Source organism: Phocoena sinus, chromosome 2, assembly GCF_008692025.1.
Source record: "Phocoena sinus isolate mPhoSin1 chromosome 2, mPhoSin1.pri, whole genome shotgun sequence".
In the NCBI taxonomy this organism is placed as follows: Eukaryota; Metazoa; Chordata; class Mammalia; order Artiodactyla; family Phocoenidae; genus Phocoena; species Phocoena sinus.
Window position 1 is genome coordinate 117816385 of NC_045764.1, and position 26141 is coordinate 117842525.

A 26141-nucleotide genomic window follows, 5' to 3' on the forward strand; every position below is an offset into this window, starting at 1 on the left:
TATTAAGTAAAGGGAAGACATTTGGGGCATTAGAGATTGAGTGGTAGTCCTTGCCTTTCATTACTAAGAGAAGAACTTTAAGCTGATTTCTTTTACTCTCTTAAGGACTAATAATAGTCTTTCTACATTTATTGAGCATCTATTCAACACCTGGTGCTGGAAATGGAGCGCATTCACATAGACCTCACTGCTTCCTAGAGAATAGTCAAGATTCAGACGTTTACAATGCACTGTGGTTTAGCTTCTACAGATTTTTCACAATCTTCCCGCAAGAATACTTAGCAAAACTAAGACTCTAATGGTTACATCATGGAATCAGTTTCCTTTGAGGTGATAACAGTGTTCATTTAAGGAACAAAAGTACTTACAATGAGAAATATTATTGTATGCTGAGCAATTTTTGGAAAAGTCTAAGATTTTTTTTCCTTTTGGAAGAAATTAACTGGGAGATAGGTGGTACAAGAAAAAAAAAGTTGTACAGGTGGTCCCTGACTTACGAGGTTCGATTTAATGATTTTTTGACTTTACTGTGGTGGGAAAGCAGTATGTAGGATTCAGTAGAAACTGTACTTCGAATTTTTACTTCCAAACTGTACTTTAAATTTTGATAATTTCCCAGGCTAATAATATGTTGTGGGATACTCTCGTGATGCTGGGCAGTGGCCCGAGCCACAGCTCCCTGTCAGACTTGAGATCATGAGGGTAAACAGCAAATATACTTACAACCATTCTATACCCATACAACGCTTCTGTTTTTCAATTTCAGTACAGTATTCAATAAATTATATGAGATATTCAACACTTTATTATAAAATAAACTTTGTGTTAGAGGAGTTGGTCCAACTGTAAGCTAATGTAAGAGTTCTGAGCACGTGTAAGGTAGGCGAGGCTAAACTATGATGTTTGATAGGTTAGCTGTATTAAATGCATTTTTGACTTATGATATTTTCAATTTACAATGGGTTTATCAGGATGTAACCTTGTTGTAAGCCAAGGAAAATCTCTATATATCTTCAGAATGTGGAAAACTTAGGAATCCTAAGGATATGAGCTAAACCTGGAAATGGCATTTTATGTTTCCAGCCAAGGTATGCAAGGTCAAATGGCTCCAAGTGCCAGTGCAAAGACTATATATATATATATATATTGTATATATATATATATATATATATATATATATATATATACAAAGCAAATATTCATTGGCTCTGAGGGAGTCAGGAAAACGTATGTTAGCAACACACAGTGTTTTAGGCACAATTAATAGATCATATTTAGTTGGTTTTGGTTTGGAAAGGTTTGAGGTTATAGTGTAGGTGGTCCAGAATGTCCAAACAGCCTATGGAGTTTATACTACATGAGTTTTCAAAGTAACCTCAGTTTTAAAACTACAAAAGGTTTGGTTAAATAAGTTTAGGAAATTACAGCTGTGTATCCCTTCCTTAGAGATTTATAATGTATATCAGCATATTAAAGACTTTGAGAAATTCCTTAGCAACTCAAATTAATTTTGTGTTCTAAATTGATTTGACTGTGGAATTATTTTCTCATTTAAATGTAAAGCTATTAGAAGTTTTTAAGTTAGGTTTTAGATTAGGAATAAATAAAATAAAATTCGTATTTTAAAATGTAAATTTGTATGTTCTTCAATAAAAAAATTTTTCTTCTAGTTACCCCCTTTTTCTGTTACTGTAGTTTTTATTTATCAGGAAGAGGTAAAAGAATGTACTAGAGTAGGAATATAGTGTTTCAAGTGAAAGATCTTAACAAACTACATTCTATGCCAGTGCTGCTTAAATTTATTCTCCAGAATACCTCCTATTTGTAGAAGAGAAAAAAAAAAAAATGCCCCCAAATGGAACATAGGATGAGCACAAAGCAAAAAGTTTCCTTTTTAACATTTATCAATTACAATGAAAAGTTATCAATTTTGGGACAAAATGTGTGTGATAGGTTCACCCAATAGCAATTTACTCCCTGGTAATTTCTTCCTATCTTACCAACAAATGTTATAAATGAAGAGACAGAACTTTAAAAGAAAAAAAAGCTAAAAATATATTGGGTTGGCCAAAAAGTTCATTTTTGAAAATGAACATATGGAAAAAGTTCGGGTTTTTCCATAAGATGTTACAGGAAAACCCAAATGAACTTTTTGTAATATTACTGGCCAACGCAATATTACAGTGTGTGGTTCTCATGCAGCTGTTCAATAAGTGTATCCTTCTGGTGAGAAGACAAGTGTTAACTATTGAAAGAAATTTTGACCTGCTGGTTTCTTTCACTCTAATCTGGGAAATCCTGAAAGAACTTTCTGAAAGAAGAAAGATGACTGATGATGATATTCCTTTAATATAAGTTCACATGCTGTAATTTTTTTTATCATTTTCTTGTAGTTTCTCAGCAGTGTGATTTCCTTCACATATTAAATGAACTAACAGTTTTAAATGACCCTAGAGGAAAGTTGACTCTTCATTCCAAATGCAGACTTCATTTTTACAGGCGCAATCTTTTCATATGCACTAAAACATTCAGTTTTTCCTTGCATTTGTTGATTTAGATTATAACACCTTGAAAAACTGTCCACTAAACAAACCAACACTCTGAGATACTCTTTATCACTCACTTTATCCAGGGTTTAAAAATTTAATATGATATTTTTATTTTATGTTAATACACTGTGAAATATAACTATGGAAGTGTGAATATGGTGAGCATCCATGTCACTACCACATGAATTAAGATACAGAACATCGACCATGGTTTAGCAACATTTTTTATGTCCATCCTTTCTTTATTGGGTCCTCCACCCAAGGAGTGTCATTATTCTGACTTGTGATAATCATTGCTTTTCTTTATAATTTTAAAGCCTGTGGGCTTCCCTGGTAGTGCAGTGGTTAAGAATCTGCCTGCCAGTGCAGGGGACACGGGTTCAAGTCCTGGTCTGGGAAGATCCCTCATGCTGCGGAGCAACTAAGCCTGTGCACCACAATTACTGAGCCTGTGCTCTAGAGCCCACGAGCCACAACTACTGAAGCCCATGCACCTAGAGCCCGTGCTCCGCAGCAAGAGAAGCCACTGCAATGAGAAGCCCGCGCACCACAACGAAGAGTAGCCCCTGCTTGCCGCAACTAGAGAAAAAGCACGTGCACAGCGATGAAGACCCAACACAGCCAAAATAAATAAATTTATTTTAAAAATAAATAAAATTTATAAAACCTATGCATGGCATCCCTAAAAATGTATCTTTAAAATATCAGGGCTTCCCTGGTGGCGCAGTGGTTAAGAATCCACCTGCCATTGCAGGGGACAGGGGTTCGAGCCCTGGCCCAGAAAGATCCCACATGCTGCAGAGCAACTAAGCCCATGTGCCACAACTACTGAGCCTGAGCTCTAGACCCCACAAGCCACAACTACTGAGCCCATGTGCCACAACTACTGAAGACTGTGCACCTAGAGCCCGTGCTCCACAACAAGAGGAACCATGACAATGAGAAGCCCATGCACCACAACGAAGAGTAGCCCCTGCTCACTGCAACTAGAGAAAGCCCGTGCACAGCAACAAAGACCCAACACAGCCAAAAATAAATAATTTAAAAATAAAATCACTTAATTTTGCCTGACTTTGTATTTTCTATAAATGAAACCATACTGTACTTGTTTGTGACTTGCTTGTTTCATTTAATTATGTTCCTAAGAATCATCTGTTGTAGTTAATCCTTTCCATCGCTGTATAGTGTTCCATTACATAGAAATAATATATTCTTTTTATTTATGGTGATGATCCTTTGAGTTCTTTCCAGTTTGTGGCTGTTACAAAAAATATTGTTTATAAATATTGTATATCTCTTGCTGCATAGGTGCAAGAGTTTCTCTAGGGTAAGTAACCTAGGAGTGACATTGTTAGGTTATTAGATATGTTCCCCTTTACTAGATAGTGCCAAACTGATTTCCAATGTGATTGTGTCCATTTACATTTCAACCATCAATGCATGGATGTTCCTGTTACTCTGCTTTTTACTTTTTTATTAGTATCTTGTAAAGCATTCAAGCATATTTTCATATGCTTTTGCTTGGCAATTTGAACTTTTATGAAGTGCCTATTTCTTGCCCCTTTTTCTGTTGGATTGTGTGTTTGTTTGTTTGTCTTTAGTAGTAGGAGTTGCATATATATTCCAGACACTAGTCCTTTGTTGGCTATGTTCATCACAAATATTTTCTCCCAGAAGTTCTTAATTTTAATATGTCAAAGCTATAAATCATTTACATCTTAAGAAGTCATTTCCTGCCCTGAATTTGTGTACATACTTGCCTATACTTCATTCTCAGAGCTTTTTATATTTGCATTTCACATTTAAGTCTTTAAATCCTTAAGTTTGAATTTTAAGTATGGTATAAGGAATCCAGTTTCTTTCCTTTTTTCTTTTTTTAAACAAATGGATTATCAGTTACCCCAGCACCATTTATTGAAAGACCTTTTTAATTGGGTCTTTTTGTTGGCTCTATTCAGTTCCCTGAGTCTATTTGTCTCTGTCTGTAACCAGTACTACACCGATTTAATTACTTAATCTTTTTAATAAATGATATCTGGTAGGGAAACATCTGCATCTTCTTTTACAGTAGGTACTTGGCTATTTTTGGCTTTTGAACTGCCATATAATTTTAAGTTCAGCTTGTTAAATGCCACAAGGTAATCTGTTGGGACTTTGATTCAGATTGCATTGTCTAGATAGATCTATGCTGTCCCTGTGGTTGTTGAGCACTTGAGGTGGTGACTAGTCTGAATTGAGATGTGCTGTAAGCATGAGATACACACCAGATTCCAAAGACTTAATATGACAAAAAGAATAAAATATTTCATTAATAATTTTCATACTGATTACATTTTAAAATAATATTTTGGATATATTGGATTAAGTAAAATACATTATTAAAATTAATTTTACCTGTCTCTTTTTGTTAATATGGCTAATTAACAAAATTAAATTTGATTACAATTGTGGTTCACATTATGTTTCTATTGGACAGCACTGCTACAGATTAATTTGAGAAACATCGACACCTTTACAATATTGAGTATTCCAAACTATGAAATTGGCATATCTCCATTTATTCAAATTTCCTTTAATGCCTTTCCCAAAAACGTCTTATTCATCTTTCGTAAGACTTATTCCTAGCTACCTGACTCATACGTGGATAAATAGATTACTCTTTCATTGTGAAGAGCACACAGAAAAGTATACAAAACAGACCATATTCAACTTAATGAATTATCACAGTGCTAACACCTATGCAATCACCCAGGTAAACTACAACATTGCCAGGACCCAAGAAGCCCCTCTCATATCCCCTTCCAATGATTTCTCCCTCCCTCTCCCACCCTCAGAAGTAACCACTGTTAAAGTAATAAAGAAGTCATTAGACAGTGGCCCTAATGCTTGTCAGCCTAAGAAAGCAAACTGAAACCTCAGGCAGAGTCCCATAAATGCATTGAAGGAAGAAATTGAAATCTAAGAACAACCAGTCACAAACAGCCAACTAGGCCTTCCCAAATAAGGCAATTGCTCAAGCTATAGCCAATCAAATAATTTCCTTGCTTTGTTTCCTATCTGACCTATAAAAAAAGCCTTTCCCCTAACTCCTGACAGGAGCGCACCGAACCATTTTCAGTTTGGTGTTGCTCTTATTGGAATCAATGTTTGCTCAAATACACTTTTCAAAATTTTGATGTTCCTCAGTTTATCTTTTAACACCACTATTTTGACTTTCTGGTAATTGCTTTCTTGATTTCCTTCATCATTTTAAAAGTGATGAATGTATCCTAAACATTATTATTTTTTCTCCTGTTTTTTAATCTTCACATAAATAAAATCATAATGTATATATTTTTTTGTGTTTGACTTCTTTTGCCCAACATTATGTTCCTGTGACTCATTCATATTCTTGTATGTCACTGTAGATAACTATCACCAGTATGTGGATATTGAGATTCTTTTCAATTTGGGGGTTTTACAAGTAATTCTGCTATAGAACTTTCTTGTCTTTTGGTAAACATGTGCACAGATATATACTTAGGAATGAAATTGCTAGGTTGTAAGTTATACACAAATATGTGTGCACACACACACACACACACACAGAGCACACACTTTAGTAGGTAACACCTAACAGTTCTTTGAAGACATTGTATCACGAGCAGTATATAAAAGTTCCCATTGCTCCATATACCTGCTAACATTTGGTATTGTCAGTCTTCTAACTTTAGCCATTGTGGTTGGTGCGTAGTGGTATCTCATTGTGGTTTTAATTTGCATTTTCTAGATGGCTGTTGTGGTTGAGTATGTTTTCCTATTTTTTTTAAACCTTTTGGATATCCTCTTTGGGGACTTTCTTTTCTTGATTTTACAAGTTCTGTATATACTCTGGAAATGAATCCTTTGTTGAGTATACAGTCAGCACTCCGTATTCACAGGTTCTGCATCCATGGATTCAACCAAACACTGATAGAATATATTTGGGGGAAAAAATTCCAGAAAGATCCAAAATGCAAAACTTGAATTTGCCACATGCTGACAACTACTTACATAGCATTTACGTTGTATTTATAACTATTTACATTGTATTAGGTATTATAAGTAATCTAGAGATGATTTAAAATATACCAGAGGATGTGTGTAGGTTATATACAAATACTACACCATTTTGTATGAAGAACTTGCATTTCTGTGGATTTTGATATTTGAAAGGAGTCCTGGAGCCAATCCCCTGGGGATACCAAGGAACAACTGTATGCATTGCAAACATCTCCCACCTTGTAGCTGGGATTCTCACTTTTTAAATGGTATTAAGAATTTCTTGATTATAATGTTTAGTTTATCAATATTTGTGGTTGATACTTTATGTGTCCTATTTAAAATGTATCTCCCTATTTCAAGATCAAGAAAATAGTCTCCTATTTTAACTTTCTAAAACTTTATTATCTTACTTTTCATATATAATTGTATCATTTTCCTGGAACTGGTTCTTGTGTATGGTGTGAGTTGGGGTTAAGTCTCATTTCTTTTTTCCTTGTGAATGTCAAATTGCCCAACTTCAATTATTGAAAAGTCCGTGCCTTCCACACTGCTCTGCAGTACCACCTTTCTCCTATATCACATATCCATATATGCATGTTTCTCTTTCTAGGCTCTCTATTTCATTGGTCTATGATGCTTTTTTTTTTTAACATCTTTATTGGAGTATAATTGCTTTACAATGGTGTGATAGTTTCTGCTTTATAACTAAGTGAATCAGCTATACATATACATATATCGCCATAGCTTTTCCCTCTTGGGTCTCCCTCCCTCCCACCCTCCCACCCTCCCTATCCCACCCCTCTAGGTGGGGTGGGATACAAAGCACTGAGCTGATCTCCTTGTGCTATGCGGCTGCTTCCCACTAGCTATCGGTTTTACTTTTTTTTTTTTTTTTTTTTGCGGTACGCGGGCCTCTCACTGTTGTGGCCTCTCCCGTTGCGGAGCACAGGCTCCGGATGTGCAGGCTCAGCGGCCATGGCTCACAGGCCCAGCCGCTCCGCGGCATGTGGGATCTTCCCGGACCGGGACACGAACCCTTGTCCCCTGCATCGGCAGGTGGACTCTCAACCACTGCGCCACCAGGGAAGCCCCGGTTTTACATTTGGTAGTGTATATATGTCCATGCCACTCTCTCACTTCGTCCCAGCTTACCCTTCCTCTTCCCCGTGTCCTCAAGTCCATTCTCTACGTCTGCATCTTTACTCCTGCCCTGCTCCTAGGTTCTTCATGCATTGGTCTATGATTCTATCTTTGAGCCAGTACCACTGTCTTAATACCATAGCTTCATGTTAATACTTCATATCAGGTAGAGCAGATTCTCCCACCATGTTTTAATTGACTCTCCTGCCCACCTGCATTTTCATATAAATCTTAGAGTCAGTCTGAATATCCACAAAAAACTTGCTGGGATTTTGATTTGAACTGCTTTGAATCTATAGGTCAATTTGGTTCCTATAAAATACTGTCTTCCAATCCATGAATAGGACACATTGTTAGAAATCAGGATAATGGTTATTGCCTGTTTTGTGTTTTATATAAATGGATTATTTTATACTTGTTCAATATTAGGTTTGTGATGTTTGTTAATTTTGTTGCTTGTAACTGTAGCTTTTTTTATTGCTGTGTATTATTCCATTGCATGAATGAATATCCCATAATATGTGCATCCATTCTATTGTTGATGGGCATTTGTGTGGTTTCCACACAGTTTGAGGTCAGTATGAACAGTGCTGTTAATGACATACTTGTTCATGTCTTTTGATAAACGTATGTTCACATTTCTTGTGGTGTATATAAGCCACCTGATCTTTAAGTTAAAATGGAAAGTGCTGTGCTGGTGACTTCTTCCTCTTCTGGTCCAACAGTTCATCAACTCTACTGGTCCAACAAACCATCAACTCTATCATGTATATAATGCTTATTTCTCCTAAGGGGTATTTTTCTGGACCTCATTTCTTTTTCCTTGGTTCCTTTCTCAAATGTAACGTTTGAGTTGTTTGGTATTTGTCCCTGCAAAAACTCTTTCATCTTCTGCCTCTCATTTAACAAAAAGTCCCTTGGGATCTCATAAATACTTTTAAGATTTGATATTTTACCCAGGCATTTTGAAGGCTTTCAGTGGGATGGTTGACCTAGGTGTTTACCTTTCCATACTACTGGAAGTAGAATTCAATAGCATTTAACATACATTTACTAATCACTTACTATATATCAGGCTGTCTTCTAGGTTTAGGGATATGGTACTGAAAAAAACAGACAAAATCTCTACCTTCATGGGGCCTACATTCCTAACCAATATCTCTACAAATATTCCTTCTGTCCTTTTCTCCCTTTTCTCCTTGTGTTCAGCTTAAATGTATGTTAGACCTCAGTCTTTCCTCAGTATCTTTGAACCTACCTTTTGCATCTCTGTGTCTCCATCCTAAATTATGGATAATTTCTTCAGATAAATCTTCTAGTGCATTAATTCATGTAATGGAATCACACATGTTTTCCCCCTCAGTGAATCAACTTTTATAAATACAAGTGTTCAAATCACTATTATTTTGTTTATGTATGTACATATATATGTGCACATTGTGCAAACACACACATATATCTATAATCTATCAGTTAAAAATCCAATTTAAAATATTTAAATGATGTATGAATATGCATTCTCACTCACGATAAGAAGTATTCCTAGAGAATGTTACATAAGCTGCATATGCTTGTGTGACAAGTGCATAGCAGCCTCATTGCCAGCTACTACTGAAGTTTTGCTTGTAGTAGGTTTGGCTATAACTATGCATTTTTTTCTGGTTGACTCCAAGTTCACAAAATTTTCATATATCTTGTTAAAAGTTTCTTCACTTTGAAAATAAATGTCTTCTCAGATATCATCAAATCAAATATGGCAAACAAGGAATAAATAATCAAAAAGTCAATACAGTGTGTAATTTTATCCAAAAAGAAGAATTCACTTAATCCCTGTCTCTCATCCAGTTAAAATACCTTTTACTATGTAATGATGTTTCAGACATTTAAAAAATAGCCAAAATCATAGCAAACACCTGTGAACTTATTAGCTAGCTAATAAAAAAATGTGTTCCTAATTTCCCTTCCCCCACTACCAAGAGTCAAGTTTTAAGTTTTTTACTAAGTTTTTTAAATATACTTTTTGAGCATGTTAAGATTCATCACTTTATAATGTCTTTTAACAAGGGCACCTTCTCAGTTTGCCTGTCATTTAGTGACCCCAAATTAATTCATCTTAATGATTAAACAAATTTTCTCCATTATTATGTGAGTCTCACCTTTATTCTCAGGCAGTGTCAAAACTGGCCTTAAGTAAATTCATATACATAAAATTGATGGGTCAATGAGAACTTTGAAGCATATTGGAAAATTATACAAATTTATACTCCTACCAACTACATATGAAATTGTTTTTCTCCTTATATCCTTATCAATTCTGAGTTTTGTCAACTATATTCTTTTTTTTTGGCAATCTCATTAATAAAAACCTTGTACTGATTTGTATTTCTTTAATAAAGAATGAAACATATTTTCTAGTACATTTATAATTTGGGGATATTTTTTAACATTTAATATTTTTTCATATGGTAGTTCTGTTTGTAATTTTTAAAAATTTTTATTGAAATATAGTTGATTTACAATGTTGTGTTAGTTTCAGGTGTACAGCAAAGTGATTCAGTTATCAATATATATAAATATATACTGTTTTAACATTCTCTTCTATTATAGGTTATTGCAAGATATTGAGTATAGTTCCGTGTGCTATGCAGTAAGTCCTTGTTGGTTATCTGTTTTATATATAGTAGTGTGTATATTTTAATCCTAAACTCCTAATTTATCCTCCCACCTTTAGTAACCATAAGTTTGTTTTCTATGTTTGTGGGTCTATTTCTGTTTTGTAAATAAGTTCATTTGTATTGTTTTGTTTATTTTTAAATTTTTAATTTTTAGGTTTTTTTGGCCATGCCACATGGCTTGCAGAATCTCAGTTCCCCAACCAGGGATTGAACCCAGGCCATGGAAGTGAAAGCCTGGAATCCTAACCACTAGGCAACCAGGGAACTTCCTGTATCATTTTTTTTAGATTCCACATGTAAGTGATATCATGTGATATTTGTCTTTCTCTGTCTGGCTTACTTCAGTTAGTATGATAATCTCTAGGTCCATCCATGTTGCTGCAAATGACATTATTTCATTCTTTTTTATGGCTGAGTAATATTCCACTGTATATATTACATTTAACTTTTAATTTATCTGAAATTTATTTAGTTGTTAAAAAAAACAGGTAGGGGGGCTTCCCTGGTGGCACAGTGGTTGAGAGTCTGCCTGCCAATTCAGGGGACACTGGTTCATGCCCCAGTCCGGGAAGATCCCACATGCCACGGAGCGGCTGGGCCCATGAGCCATGGCCGCTGAGCCTGCACGTCCGGAGCCTGTGCTCTGCAACGGGAGAGGCCACAACAGTGAGAGGCCCGCGTACCACACACACACACAAAAAAACAGGTAGGGATCAGCTTCTTTTTTCCCCAAGTTTCTGTTAGTTGTACCAGTATAATTGATTGGATAACCTTTGTCTTCCCTATATTGAAATGCACTCATATAGCAAATTACCGTGTGTTCCTGGATCTATTTATGGACCCTAGTCTATTCAACTGAGTGCTGTATTGTATTACTTAACGTTATTTTATAGTAGGTTTTAATATCTATTTTTTATCTATGCTAAATCCTCCCCCAATTATGCACTTTTTAAAAACTAAGTGAAGATGGGCTTCCCTGGTGGCGCAGTGGTTGAAAGTCCGCCTGCCGATACAGGGGACAGGGGTTCGTGCCCGGTTCCGGGAAGATCCCACATTGCCGCAGAGTGGCTAGGCGCGTGAGCCATGGCCGCTGAGCCTGTGCGTCCGGAGCCTGTGCTCAACGACGGAAGAGGCCACAACAGTGAGAGGCCCGCGTACGGCAAAAAAAAAAAAAAAAAAAAAACCCGAAAAACTTTATTAACTTTTGTTTCAAACTTTATTACCAGGCTTCTACAGCTTAATTAGCTGCAAAGAATGAATTGTGTATAAGCAAAAACTGAAAAGAGCTTCAGTGTCCAAGGGGCTTGGGCTTTAAAATATTAGAAATGTATATTTTATCAGACACAGGGACAAAGTTTTAAAAAGTAGTCTTAATATAAAATAGGAGCACCCAGTAACTTCAAGTTTCATCTTCAGAAGTTGACTCAATTCAGTTTGTCTCATTCTTGAAAGCCTCAGCAAAATTCTCCGTAAGATCTGGAATTTCATCATCACCATCCTCTCCAGTGGCAAGCAGTGCTTTTCCATCCACAGGTTATTTTGGCAGCGCTTCAGCCAGTTGTTTTAAACTAGTCAGACTGTCTGCACCAAGCTGGTTTAAGATGCCAGGTAACATTTCTGTCAGCTGCTTTGCTTCAGCATGGCCAATAACAGTGAAAGTGTTGGCTGCCAGAGATGCTTGAAATTTAGGGTTAATGTGCATCACATTAACTTTTCAATACCAGAGGTGTTGTTTACCCCTAAGTTTCTTTAAGTTCTTTAAGGAGAAGTCTGTGTGTTTGTTTTAAATCATCTGTTGTAGCTGTTCTATGAACCAACTTCTTTCTGTGAGCAGTTCCTTTCTCACCAATGTTCACTTGTGCCTCCAGTTCGGTGAGCTTCTTCTGGTTCATGATAGTTTCTTTCATCTTGAGGGAGTGGAAATGGGGCCCTGTGGGGGGACCAGGTCTGGCGCTCAGGGGGTCTCAGGCAGACCAGCTGGGATTAGGGACACACATGGGGTGCCCCCAATTATGCTTTTCCAAATTTCCCAAAATATATATTTATTTTTAATTGAAACTTTAGAATCACTTTTCAAGTTCCCGCCAAAGTTGTAATTTGATTGTGATTGCACTGACTTTATAATTTAGGAATAATCAACAATTTTGGAATATTGATCTGTCTAAATAGAAACTAGTATGCCTCTCCATTTATTCTGTCATCTATTTTAGTAAAATTTTATAGTTTTTTTTATACAGGTCCTGCACATATTTATTAGGTTTAGCCACAGGGTTTGTGTGCAGGTATCTTTTTAATAAGAATTTTTCCCTTTTCTGTATTTCCACTTAGTTGTTTATATACAGGAAACTTTGGAATTTTTTTTCCAATTTGCAAGAAGCTCTTTTGTTTTCCTCTGGTTGAAGTAGAGACTTCTGTGTCTCTGTCCACACACACCCCCAGTCCCTCCCCCACCCCATAGTTGATTGGATCCTAGCTGAAAAGATCAGGAAAGGCACTTCACCAGGAAGACAAGAAAATTTATTTTTGTGTAAAATTTATTTTGGATCTATAATATGTTTACTGATTTGAATAAGGCTTATTTCATTAACATGTAATTTCCCCCCTGTAACTGTTATAACAATGCACTCTGTTGAATCTCCCTCTGGTATCAGGTTCTCTTTAACAATTCAGTCCAATTTCATAGCCTTAAAAAACACCTTTATTGTGAAAAAGAGGGACAAAAAGTGTTTTAAAAGCTTCTCTGACTGCACCTTGTTTTATAGTTTTGATTTTGGAACCATGTGAACATTTCATATAAGTTAAAAACTTGGATCAAAAAGGAAAAAAATACTCCTACAAATCTGAAACAAATGGATACAAATGAACCTAGGAGTATATAAAATTGACAGTATAAACCACACAGAAAAAAAAATTATTTCAAATGACATTAAAACTCAAACTTTTAATGTAGCTCCATGGTGAGTTATATCCTAGAGAGCAAAAAGAACCACAATGAAATATTTAGTTGCAATTCGTAGTTCTTTTTTTTTTTTTTGACCACACAGCTTGTGCAAGTGAAAGCTTGGAGCCCTAACCACTGGACCACCAGGGAATTCCCACAATTGATAGTTCTATTGTTAGTATTAGTTCTATTGTTAGTAGTAATGCTAGTATTGTTGCTTTGAAACTATTTTACGCATAATATACGTTATATATGTATACGTTATGTATATGCATAATCAAATATGTAATCATGTTAATGTCATTAAAACCAAGATTTTCAGTGTGAAAGCAAAGAGATACAAATATAATAATCAATGATTTAATTTTTCACTTGAATTGGAAATATCCATATTAATGCATGATTTATTTTTCTTTCTGAAATTCACATATTTCCTAGTTTTATTTACTGAGAGGGCATAGAAATAATGACAGTCTGGTAGAAGTGAGCATCCCCAGTGCTGATCATAGTCTCTAAAAGCCATTTCTCAACAAAAGGAAGAAGGGTTCCTTGAAAAAAATGGCTGATTCTAGGTCTGGGGCAGGAAATGTACCAGGTGAGCTTGATACCTCTTGCTATGCCAGAAAGCAGGAATGCTATCAATACCACTGAGAGGGGCTTCCCTGGTGGCGCAGTGGTTGAGAGTCCGCCTGCCGATGCAGGGGACGCGGGTTCGTGCCCCGGTCTGGGAGGATCCCACATGCCGCGGAGCGGCTGGGCCCGTGAGCCATGGCCGCTGAGCCTGCGCGTCCGGAGCCTGTCCTCCGCAACGGGAGAGGCCACAACAGTGAGAGGCCCGCGTAACGCATAAAAAAAAAAAAAAAAAAAAAAAAAATACCACTGAGATTGTGTGGATATAGGGGTCAACTTCAAGGAGTTCACATTGGCCAAATTTGGGACAATTTGAGCCTTGAATACTGCAATGTATAAAGCATAACATATACAGGCATACCTCATTTTATTGTGCTTTGCTTAATTGTGCTTTGCAGATACTGTGCTTTTTACAAATTGAAGGTTTGTGGCAACCCTGCCTCAAGTAATTCTATTTGAACAATTTTTCCAACAGCATTTGCTCACTCCATGTCCCTGTGTCACGTTTAGGTAATTCTCACAATAATTCAAACTTTTTCAATATTATTATATTTGTTGTGGTGATCTGTGATCTTTGATGTTACTATTGTAATTGTTTTGGGGCACCACGAACCCGTGCCCATTTAAGATGGTGACTTAACCAATAAATGTGTGTGTTCTGACTGCTCCACCTGCTGGTCATTCCCCTGTCTCTCTCCTTCTCAGACCTTCCTATTCCCAGAGACACAACAATATTGAAATTAGGCCAGTTAAAAGCCCTACAACGGTCTCTGAGTCTTCAAGTGAAAGGAAGAGTCCTACATCTCTCACTTTAAATCAAAAGCTTTGTGAGGAAGACATGTCAAAAGCCAAGACAGGCCAAAAGCTAGGTGTCTTGACAACAAACAGTTAGCCAAGCTGTGAAGGCAAAGGAAAAGTTCTTGAAGGAAATTAAAAGTGCTACTCCAGGGAACACAAGAATGATAAGAAAGCAAAACAGCCTGACTGTTGTAATGGAGAGAGTTTTAGTGGTCTGGACAGAAGATCAAACCTGCTACAACATTTCCTTAAGCCAAAGCCTAATCCAGAGCAAGGTCCTAACTTTCTTCAATTCTAGGAAGGCTGAGAGAGGTGAAGAAGAAAAAAAGTTTGAAGCCAGCAGAAGTTGGTTCGTGTGGTTTAAGGAAAGAACCTGTCTCCATAACATCAAAATGCAGGGTTAAGCAGCGAGTGCTGACGTAGAAGCACTAGAAGATCTAGCTAGGATAATTAATGAAGGTGGCTACATTAAACAACAGATTTTCAGTGTAGATGAAACAACCTTCTCTTGGAAGAAGATGCTATCAAGGACTTTCATAGGTAGAGAGGAGAATTCAATACCTGGCTTCAAAACTTCAAAGGACAGGCTGACTTTCTTGTTAGGGGCTAAAGCAGCTGGTGACTTTAATTTGACACTAATGCTCATTTACCATTATGAAAATCCTAGGGTCCTTAAGAATTATGCTAAATCCACTCTGCCTGTGCTCTATAAGTGGAACTACACAGCCTGGATGACAGCACATCTGTTTACCACATGGCTTACTGAATATTTTAAGCCCATTGTTGAGACCTACTGCTTAGAAAAAGAGTCCTTTCAATATATTACCGCTCTTTGAAAATGCACCTGATCACCCAAGAGCTCTGATGGAGATGGACAATGAAATTCATGTTGTTTTCATCCCTGCTAACACAACATCCATTCTGCAGCCCATGAATCAAGGGATAATTTCAGGGACTTCCTTGGCAGTCCAGTGTTTAAGACTCTACGCTTCCAATGCAGGGGGCGGGGGTTCGATCCCTGGTCGGGGAACTAAGATCCCACATGCCACATGGCACGGCCCCCCCCCACCAAAAAAAGGGTAACTTCAACTTTCAAGTCTTTTTTTTTTGGCTGCGCAGCACAGCTTGTGGGATCTTAGTTCCCCCACCAGGGATTGAACCTGGGCCCTCGACAGTGAAAGAGCAGAGCCCTAACCACTGGACTGCCAGGGAATTTCCCATCAAGTCTTATTATTAAAGAAATACATTTAGTAAGGCCATAGCTGCCATAGATAGTGATTCCTCTGATGAATCTGGGCAAAATAAATTGAAAACCTTCACCGTTCTAGATGCCATTAAGAACATGCGTGACTCATGGGAAGACATAAAAATATCAACCTTAACAGGAGTGTGGAAGAAGTTGATTCCAACCCTCATGGGTGACTGGGAGGGGTTGAAGACTTCAGTGGAAGAAGTCACTGCAGATGTAGTGGAGACAGCTCGAGAACTAGAATTAGAAGTGGAGCCTGAAGATGTGATTGAATTGCTGCAATCTCATGATAAAACTTGAATGGATGAGGTCTTGGTTCTTACGGATAAGCAAAGAAATTGATTTCTTGAGATGGAGTCTATTGCTGGCAAAGATGCTGTGAAGATTGTTGAAATGACAACAAAGGATTTAGAATATTACATAAACTTAGTTGATTAAGCAGCAGCAGAGTTTGAGAGGATTGACTCCAATTTTAAAGGAAGTTCGACTGTGGGTAAAATGCTATCAAACAGCATTGCATACTACAGAGAAATCTTAAGGAAAATTCATTTGATGCAGCAAACTTCACTGTTTTCTTATTTTTAAGAAATTGCCCCAGGCACCCACAACCTTCAGCAACCATCACCCTGATCAGTCAGCAGCCATCAACACTGAGATAAGACCCTTTACCAGCAAAAAGATTATGACTTGCTGAAGGCTCAGATGATGGTTAGCATTTTCTAGCAATAAAGTAGTTTTAGTTAAGGTATGTACATTGTTTTTAGACATAATATGCTATCGCACACTTAGTAGACTACAGTATAAAGTAAACATAACTATTGTAGGCACTGGGCTGGAGGGCTTAAGGGAACACTACCTTAACCATCACAAATCTTTATGATTTCAGTTTGTTCCCTCAGTATTTTCCTTGTTTCTGTAGGTTTAAATGAATGGTTTTTAACCTCTGACCCATATTTTCAATTGAAAATAAAATGAAAAATTAGTACACATTAGAAAAATAGTCAAGTGAGAAGGGGCCAGGATAGTAAAAACTGCCCCTTGAGAATGGTAAAGAAAGCTTCATGAGCCTGGCAGAATTCAGACTCTGTAAGGTTATCACCCAGCAGTCCATGTCCCTGTCTAGCAACTTTGGTGTGTGAGAAGCTCTCTCTCTCTCTGTCAGAGGCAATGCTGTGTAATCATTATCCCTGAGCAGACAGGTAGATGAAATTTTACCCCCCTCCTCCCACTTGCCTTTAGGTGGAGCCATGTAGTTAGTTCTGGCCAAAAAAAATGTAAATAGGAATAATATAAACCACTTCCAGACCTGGTCTTTGACAGCATCGAATGTAGTTCTCCAGCTCTTTTCTCCCGTTACTGCGGCCTTGGATATCTCATATTCCAGATGGTGTAGCCACTGGTTAGCTGCTATTCTTTTAAAAAATCCTATATAAACACACAAACAAAAACCATTTTTTGAATTTTAATCACCCAATTGTAGTGAGAAATGACATTTGGTCTTGAATTCTAGATTCCTATCAAGGCTACCAGTGAGTGAGTCACAAAGCCAAAGTTGTACTTTTTTGAAGGAGGAAGTGGGGTGAGGGTAAGAGGAGGGATAAAGGCCATGAAGAATGATAATCAAACAGAAGACATTTGTAGAGTGATTCATTACTCTCCCAAGAGTTCAGAGGGATATCTTTACACTTTGTCTTGTCCAGCTGAGACACAGAATCACACACCTCATAGTTACATTAGTGACAATGTCATGGTCTCCCATAATGTTGTTTCTAAAAATGCACATGCTTAAAAGTTCAAGGGTCACAAGGACTTCTAATGCTGAAATGTGTAAAGGTGCAAAATTTCTGCACTGCTGCCTTTGGGAATGAGATATTTTAGATGGCAAGAATAAAAGAAAAAAAAGAGATATTTAAGATGGCATAGGTATGAGATCTTGAAAATATTAGAAGTTAAAATAGAGTCAAGGTTAGTCATAGTACCTAATGGTTGTAAAGTGAATTTCTACTTTTGTGGTTATTTGCAGGAAACTTAATATCCCAGCCAAATTTTGCTTGCCCCCAAAATTACTTTCAAGATAGTTCTTTTTGCCATCAGTTCACACATGTGTAAAGGAATATAAATTCATTTTAATATAAGTTCAAGAAAAATGTCCCTAGAAAAGTGATGACAGTTATTTCCCAGGATCTCATAATAAGTTCCAAATACAAATATCTATTACTCAATTATTCTCATTGTTAATGAAGTTGACCGAGAGTTGATATCAGATGTTCCTCCAGTTATAGAAGACTGGTTAGTCCAGAGGGGTAACTCAGGTAGAATGAAACAATTATTAAGAACAGTAAAGTTGATATAATAGTGGAGACCCTTTGGAGTTTCCTTCAGAGGTATCAAGATGTACAATGTTGTGACGTGAACAAGGACATAATTAACACGCTTTAAAATTTTATAACTAGAAAGAAAATTTGTCATTCTAAACCAACCATAATAATCACAACATTCAAATAATTCCAGAAACTTCCAAAATAGAGTGACATGTGAAGATGAATTCCCAGTATCTCTTTCATCACATTGTAGGAGATAAAGAAACAAACAAAACATAATCCCACATGATCCAGGAAAAAATCACAAGTTATCAGGCTTCTCAGACTCACTGGCCTGGATGACATCATGCCACATATTTCTGGGATCTCAACTAGCAACCTTGCCCCACAAAAGCTTTATAAATCGGTAAAAATTGCCCTGGATCCTATTGATTTGATGTAAAGTAAAATATTATTTGGTGGAGGAAACATATACTTAAGAAGGTTGTTCTGTGAAATCCTGCTGTAATGAAAAATGTAGACTCATATAAAAATCATAGATGGTAAATAGTGTTTGAAAATATTTTGTCTTTAGGAAATGTAAACTAAACTTCTAAGGTGATAGTAATACAAAATGTTTGAGGGCTTCCCTGGTGGCACTGTGGTTCGGGGTCCGCCTGCCGATGCAGGCGGCGTGAGTTCGTGCCCCGGTTCGGGAGAATCCCACGTGCCGCGGAGCGGCTGGACCCGTGAGCCTGTGCTCCGCGGAGGGAGAGGCCACAGCAGTGAGAGGCCCGCATACCGCAAAAGAAAAAAAGTTTGAGGCATTTGTTATGTGGCTGCTTTCCATGAAGCTAAGGTGAGCTCAAGTCATGGTGACTCCTGAGGCTAAAAGGATGGGTATATTTAGTAGTAGAATTGTAGTGGATTTAGTGGATTAATTCTGGTTGGTGGGCAAAGTCTTGGAAAGAACCTCCTCAAATGGTTTCTTGTTGTCTTCATCAGCAGCTGTACATTGTTAGTAGAGTTTGATAAGTTAAAATGGTACCATCTGCTTATTCTTGAGGTTAGACTGTACATGTTTGTGGTTGTTCTTGTTCTTGTTCATTCTTTATTTTTTTGGCCACACAGCTTGCAGGATCCCCAACCAGGGATCGAACCTGTGCCCACTGCAGTGGGAGCTCAGAGTCCTAACCACTGGACCACCAGGTAAGTCTGTGCTGTTGTTTTTTAAACTAAACAGTAGGCTTGTGTGTGGTGAGTCATTGAGTGTTATCCTGTAGATACAGACTTAGTAGAAGAATAGACGTGTGCTTGAATTAGGGTACCGCCTGTTGGATCCATTCCATCTCTAGTCCTTCTGCTCCGTGAGGTAACTGGGCAGGTGAGGCCAGTATTCATGGCCCAGAACCAGGCTACACCCACTTCACCTCATTCAGCCCTCACCTGAAGCTGCAGAGACTGACGCTTCTGCTTTTCCCCCACTTCTTTTTTTTAATTTATTTACTTTATTTTTGGCTGCATTGGGTCTTCGTTGCTGTGCGCGGGCTTTTCTCTAGTTGCTGCGAGCAGGGGCTACTCTTCATTGCGGTGCGCAGGCTTCTCATTGTGGTAGCTTCTCTTGTTGCGGAGCACAGGCTTTAGGCACGAGGGCTTCAGTAGTTGTGGCGCACGGGCTTAGTTGCTCCGCTGCATGTGGGATCTTCCTGGACCAGGGCTCAAACCCGTGTCCCCTTCATTGGCTGACGGGTTCTTAAACACTGTGCCACCAGGGAAATCCCAACCCCCACTTCTTAACCTTCCTGTTGTTTCTCTCTTCCTTCCCTCCTGCAACTTTATGCCACCACTTCATCAGGAGACAAGCCTAGTTGAAGGACAGTTATGTAAAAGCAGGTGAGGTTGTTTGGCAGTGTATTTGAGCTAGAATGGGTCATGGAAATTACTTCTGTGAGAAACAATATTTTAAAATTCAGTTACTTTGTTTTCAAATGTATTTTAATTAAATTTGATGAGTCTTATAATTCATTTTGATTCTGCATTTCTTTTTGTATACTCCATGTCAGAGTTGTGTGATCGATTTAATCCCTGACTAAAGAAAAAAAGTCACAAGGGATACATCTGTTTAAACATTCTTAACTTTGAACTTGTAGAAAGTCTCAAAGGTAATCTTTATTGGAGTTTTGTTTTGCAAAGATTAAAAGATGTTTATTTTGCTTTCAATGGTCTTATATATTTCAGTATCTTTCTAGTTTGCTAAAAGATTAATAAGCCTTATGAATGGAATTGGTAAAGTTAAGAATTCTACACATAGGGAATTCTCTGGTGGTCCAGTGGTTAGGACTCCACACTTTCACTGCCGAGGGTGTGGGTTCAATCCCTGGCCAGGGAACTAAGATCCCACAAGCCACTTGGCATGGCCAAAAATAAATAAAATTAAAAAAAAAAAAGAATTCTCCACATAATTCAGACAAAATAAGTTTTTGGCTTAAATGTTAACTTTAATATGATTTTGAACTGTTCTGTATGATACAGTGGTAGTGGATACATGACTATGCATTTGTCAAAACCCATAGAACAGTATGCCACAAATAATTAATTTTACTGCATGCAAATTTTAAAAAATCAGCTTGAATGTCAGACGAGCCCAAGATGGAATGTAGGCTATGGCAAATAAATCTAACTGTATTGCAAATGTATAACATAACCATACTGATGGGGATGGGGAAGAAAGGAGCTCACCTAAATAACTTTGAAAAAAGTGTTTTGATTAGATACTGTAAAGCCATAGACAAAAAGACTTGTACACAAACATCTAAGTCTGATTGGTAAATTCATTTATCACAGGGTATGGATTACTAATTTTAGAACTACTTTGCATATATACTAGGATCGAACATGTAAGTAAATATATTGCAGATAATGAGGTTCTTACTGTTGAACTTACTGTTGAGTTCTTTGATACTCCTCTCTCCAGGAGGTAGAGCTAAATTCCCCTCTCTTGAAAGTAGGCTAGACTTAGTAACTCCCTTCAAATGAATAGAGTATGGAAGAGAAAAACAGTAACTTTACATTGGAGACACCTGGTAGATATCACCTTATCCAAATAATCAGAGTTAACAATACCAGTAACTAGACAGATTGATATTATGTGTGCCCTCTGATAGACTATGATGAGAAGGGCACACTACTCTGTGATATTCTTCCCCCCAAATCTACAACCACGGTCTAAACATGAGAAAGCATCAGACAAACTCAAACTAAGGATATTTGAAAGTGTCCAGGTCATGAAACGCAAGGAAAGAATAAGAGACTGTCACAGAAGATTGTCATAGAAGATTGAGGAGACATGACAACTAAATACCACGTAGTATACTAGATTTGATCCCTGGACAAAAAAAGGGAAATCCCAATAAGGTCTATAGTTTAATGTTTTGTGCTAATGTTAATTTTATGTATATATATATATATATATATATTTTTTTTTTTTTTTGTGGTACGCGGGCCTCTCACTGCTGTGACCTCTCCCGTTGCGGAGCACAGGCTCCAGACGCGCAGGCTCAGCAGCCATGGCTCACGGGCCCAGCCGCTCCGCGGCATGTGGGATCCTCCTGGACTGGGGCACAAACCCACGTCCCCTGCATCGGCAGGCGGACTCTCAACCACTGTGCCACCAGGGAAGCCCTAGTTTCATATTTTTGATCTTTGTAATACAGTTATATTAGATGTTGACATTAGGGGAAGCTAGGTGAAGGGTATACAGTAATTCTATATTTGCAGCTTTTCTGAAGATCTTAAACTTATTTCAACATAAGCCTTCTGAAAACAGGCTTACATACAATTTTCCAAGACCATTGAATTTTTATTATTTTCTGCAAATAATTTGCATTGCTTTACTTTTATTCACTCAACACGTCCTAAACCAAACAGATTGTCTTCTTCCTCTCTTCCAAACCTGCTCCTCTGCTGTGTTCCTGTCTCGGTAAATGGCACTACCACGTTCTCTCTCAGTTGTCCAGCTAGGAAATTGAGAGTCATCCTTTCCTTTTCCTTCTCCCTCACTTCCCAATGAATTGATCAACTATCCTGAATATCTCCTTCATATTCTTTTTTTTTTTTTTTTCTCCTTCATATTCTTGAATTCAGTTGTCTTTTTTGTCTTTCCCCATGGATTATAATCTCCCTGGGGGCAAGACACTGTCTTCCTTGTTCCCCATGTGTTCCACGTGCCTAGCACAGTGCCTGGTGCATAGCAAGCACTCAAAAGCTATTTGCTAAATGAGAGAATGAATGCATATTTTATTGTACATTGCTATTTAATGGTATTTTCACATCCCCTTGTATCTACCATAGTGGGATGCATCCATATATCTCCTTTATTTATTTATTTTTAATCTGTGATAATTGAGTTTTAGAAATCGAGTGTGGCCTCCTCATTAACAGAAGTTTCATTAAGTCCAATCTGATGTTCTGATGGAAGGAGTCATGTGAGCTGGAAAGACTTGTGAAAGTCATTAGTGCAAGTCTCTCATTCCATGAACAAAAACTTTGAGGCTTCAAGAGGCTAAGTAGTTTGCCAAGTCCTGGCAGAGGGGGCATTTATTTCTATGTCCTAGAGAATCTGGAAGAAGGAGGAGAGAAAAAATAAGGAAAATTATAGCATCAGGCCCATTATTCTATACATCTTTGAAAGAAGAGGATAAAGTAAATAATAAATAATGATCATAAAGAATCTGTCTATTCATTCCTATGTAGAAATTTTATTCTATAATTTCTTTTAAAATTTAATTATTTGGGGGAACATGAAGTTGCTGAGTTTTTGTGAGTTAGTTTTTTTTTTCTTTTTTTTTTTGGCCGTGTTGTGCAGCTTGCAGGATCTTAGTTCCCTGACCAGGCATTGAATGCAGGCCCGCAACAGTGAGAGCGTGGAATCCTAACCACTGGACCTCTAGGGAATTCCCTATTTTTTTTTCTTAAAGAAACTTGAGCTCATGACGTTCTTAGGGACATGGACACTAAAAGAGGCAAGAAGGAAAGAGTACATAAATGGGGAGAGGATGGCAACAGGGAGTGAAGGAGGATGATTTTGGAGGAGATGGTGTAAGAGTACATAAAATTGGCCCATATGGGTTCTTAAAAGACATTCAGGCTATTGATGATTGGAAATTAGTAGGATACTAAATATTTTCATACCGTTGCTCATTAACCTACTCATGTATTGCAACTTGTCAAGCATCCTCTACGCTATCTGGGAATCCAAAGGCTTTTCATAGCTTTGCTTGCTGGATATTTAGACTTTTACTGCTGCTACTAATATCAACCCAATGACAAAGATAAATAGGAGATCCAGTTCTTTTTCTCAAAAAAATTTTTTTACCAAAGAGAAAATTTAATCAAAAGGATTACTTGACTTTCTTTTTGAAATGAGAGAAAGAGAAGCCGTTGAGCTACACAGCTGAAGATAGAACTTTGTTTAGTAATGGGGCATGAAGAATCTTGCCCTTGAAAAGAAATCGATTCATTTAATCATCATGAATGCATTCATTTATTCATTCAATAAAAAGTTGAGTGATGTATTCATTAATTGATTTAACCTAAGAGACCTGAATAATGAGTTAGTAAAGCAAAAAAGTGAAGTTATATGATAAAAAAACACAAATAACATCATTCTCTTCCTTAAAACTTCCTATGGCTTCCCACTATACTTAGAATAAAGCTCACATTCATTTCCACAGCCAAAAGTCCCTGCATGATTGGACCTCTGTCTGTGTCTTCTACTTTATCTCTGACCACTCTCCACCTGCCTCTGTGTTTCTTGTTTACATATGCCAAGTTAGTTTCCACCTTAGAGCCTTGTTTCTGACATACTAGAATGCATTCAATATGCCTCTTTCGTTTTTGTCTTTAAATCTTTGGTAATCAAACTTCAGACAATGAAGTACGACTTTCTCGTGAATTCTTCCCTCTGCACAGAATGTTCTGCTTTCCTACTCCCCAATCTTAAATCAAATGTCACTGTCCAGAGATGCCTTTCCTGACAGCTTTATCTAAGCAGATGACGAACTTTTCCATAACTTATCACTGCAGTCCTCTTATTCATTTATTTGCTTGTTTATTCTTCTCTGTCTCCCTTCACTAGCATACAAAGTCCATGAATGCAGGACTTTGTCCGGTTCACTCCCGTACCTCTAGCTCCTAGAATAGTGTCTGACACAACATGGGCATTCAATAAATAATACCTATCCTGGAAGATGGGATTTGCATGTGAAATATTAAGCTCACTGATACAAAGTTGGTACTCAACAAACATTAAATTCCTTTCCTACACACTGATGAGACTCATCAGTTCAGTCCCCTGATCAACAAATATCACACACATACCATCTTGGATATAGAGAATATTGCATAATATTATTCAAAAACACAGAGTAAAGGAATAAAGACAACGTGTGGGGTGTTCTTTTTCTGCTCCTCTCGGTCCACTCTTTGCCACTTTGCTCTGTGTCCCTAGAGCACAGACCTCTAGAACTGCTTTGAAGGGTTCCCTTATTCTCTGGCATCTGACTGGGTATGGTACAGGAGATCAGAAAAAAGAGTGATATTCTCTTGACTCAGTTCCTTTACTGAAGGCTTCAAGTTTCTTTTTCTTTTTTTTTTTTGAGAATTGGGAAACTTTATTTTTTTATGTTCTGGATTAGTTTTAAGGAATTTTTTTTGGCTACCTGCGCAGCTTGTGGGATCTTAGTTTCCTGACCAGGGCCATGCCCCCTGCAGTGGGAGCGTGGAGTCCTAACCACTGGACCACCAGGGAATTCCCTGAAGGCTTCAAGTTTCTGTTGGGCAGTCCTTTCCTAGAGTTCTCTCCGGGCTGTGGTTACTGTTCCTTCATGCCTGGAGGTGTTACATCCCCTGCTGGTCTTCCTTAACCCTGCCCACACCTTTGTTAACAGTCCATTAGAAACTCCTCAGTCATTGAAGAGTGCCTCCCTCAAAATGGAATACCCATCTGTTTCCTGGTAGAACTCTGACTGATAGAATGAGAAAAAGTGGGCAGAATTAAAACATGGCCTTTAGCAACAGAAAAGCAACAAAAGTAAGAAGAGCCATAGAGTGACTAGTGCCAAAATGTGCAAGTTCTGCCATCTCCTCTTTCTGCATCTGTGGATCACTAGCATCTGAGGTTGGGTCCTCTAGAAGTAAATACTGAGACGGAATTTTGGGTTCAAGGGATCAACACCTATGAAAGGAATGGGGAGAAGGCAGGGCTAGGAAAAGGGGGAAGTCAAACTCCAATTCAGGCTTTACAAAACTTCAGTCAACCCAACAGGGAGCTCTAGAGTGAGGAATGCCTGTCAGAGTGTCCCACATTAGGCCGAGATGATCCTACCTTTGTACTCGCTCGTCATTTATTAACTAGATTCACTAGATCACCGAGGAAGGGTGATCTTGGGTAAAGTGGCTTTCTGTAGCTGAGGCAGACATGGAAGTAGGTGCCAGCCGGAGGCTGCCAGCTCACTGCACTCCCTGCAGCTGGGCAGAAAGTCTTACCTTGAAGATGGGATGTGGGGTGCCATCCCCACATCTTCCACACCAGTTTGATCCCAGTCTCTCACTGTGTGCCTGTCTACCACAGGAACTGTTTCCAAAGGCTCCATTCTAATGCCTCCTCCCTAGTAAGAAACACCCCAGCTTAATTAGTTCAACTTATCCTAAGTACTTTCTACAATACTCCCCGCTTCTCCATGGGGGATACATTCCAAGACCCCCAGTGGATGCCTGAAACCACGGATAGTACTGAATCTTATATATACTATGTTTTTTCCTATACATACATACTTA

General features: G+C 37.9%; 1 pseudogene; it reads right to left on the reverse strand.

The window, feature by feature from the left end:
• Positions 1-11816: 11816 nt before the first annotated feature.
• LOC116749567 lies at positions 11817-12279 on the reverse strand (annotated as a pseudogene).
• Positions 12280-26141: the final 13862 nt, after the last annotated feature.